Here is a 301-nt window from a genome sequence, read left to right as displayed (position 1 = left end):
CATCAATCCACATTATTTACTATTGTGTGTTGAAATGCAAGAAACAAAGGAAAACACTGTGCACAGCATTCTATGAATAGAAAACAAAAATAGAAGATAATAACAAAGAAATATTATTATTACCAACTTGAGATATTAATTACCTACTATTTAAATTACATTTTACTTTCATATTTATATATTTAGCAAATATATAAGTTATGCACAATCTAATAAACTATATCTTTTATTTATATTTCTTAAAAACAAATAGAACTTTTAAGTACTCTGAAGTCATATTTTCAGGGTATACATCCACACC

At 23.9% G+C, this 301-nt stretch overlaps 1 protein-coding gene across 1 annotated transcript in view; it reads right to left on the bottom strand.

Annotated features, from left to right (window-relative positions):
• The window catches only part of LOC119586826 (microtubule-associated serine/threonine-protein kinase 3-like), a gene marked incomplete at its 5' end in the record, with an annotated part of 55,250 nt that overhangs the window by 50,602 nt on the left and 4,347 nt on the right, over positions 1-301 (bottom strand).

This window comes from Penaeus monodon, chromosome 22 (genome assembly GCF_015228065.2).
Source record: "Penaeus monodon isolate SGIC_2016 chromosome 22, NSTDA_Pmon_1, whole genome shotgun sequence".
Taxonomy (NCBI): Eukaryota; Metazoa; Arthropoda; class Malacostraca; order Decapoda; family Penaeidae; genus Penaeus; species Penaeus monodon.
The sequence above is the reverse complement of the archived record's forward strand: the minus strand, read 5'-3'. Positions and strand labels throughout refer to the sequence as shown.